This window comes from Octodon degus, unplaced genomic scaffold, assembly GCF_000260255.1.
Source record: "Octodon degus isolate 3935 unplaced genomic scaffold, OctDeg1.0 scaffold00045, whole genome shotgun sequence".
Taxonomy (NCBI): Eukaryota; Metazoa; Chordata; class Mammalia; order Rodentia; family Octodontidae; genus Octodon; species Octodon degus.
In genome coordinates, this window is record NW_004524621.1 from 8330932 (window position 1) to 8331609 (window position 678).

The following is a 678-nucleotide window of genomic DNA, read 5'->3' on the forward strand; positions in this document are numbered from 1 at the left end:
TGATAGGTGGATGGATAAATTGTGATATACATAGAATGAGATATTATTTAGCTGGGTGTGGGCTTGTACACTGAAATCCCAATGCCCTCACAGCCTGAGGCAAGAAGATTGCTCGTTCCAGCCTGGGCAACACAGTGAGACCTTGATTCAAAATATAAATAAATAATAAATAAATTCAAAATCAATCAATAAAATAAAATAAATAAATTCAAAATAAAAATAAATAAAAAGGCTGGGGATGTAGCACAGTATAAAGACCCTGGGTTCACTCCAGGACAGAATTAAGAGAGGAGAAGCAAGGGGAGGAGAAGAAAAGAGGAGGAGGAGGAGGAGGGAGAGGGGAGAGACAGAGAAGAGAGAAACGACTCATTGAAATAAGATGGACATATAGAAAGGACAAATAATGCATGATTTCACTTAGATGTAGAATCTTTTTTAAAAAGTCGAATACACAGAATGGAATGGTAGTGTGTGAAGAGACATAGGTCAAAGGGGTACAATTAGCATAAGTCAGTCTAAGAGATCTATTATTCAGTGTGAAGGCCATGGGTAATACTGTATTGAAAACTGGAAAATTTCTAAGAGATTTTAGGTGTTCTTATTTCTAAAACATAGGTAACTAAGTAAGATGATACATGTTGTTTGCTTGATTTGGCTATAGTAACCATTGCTCTCTCT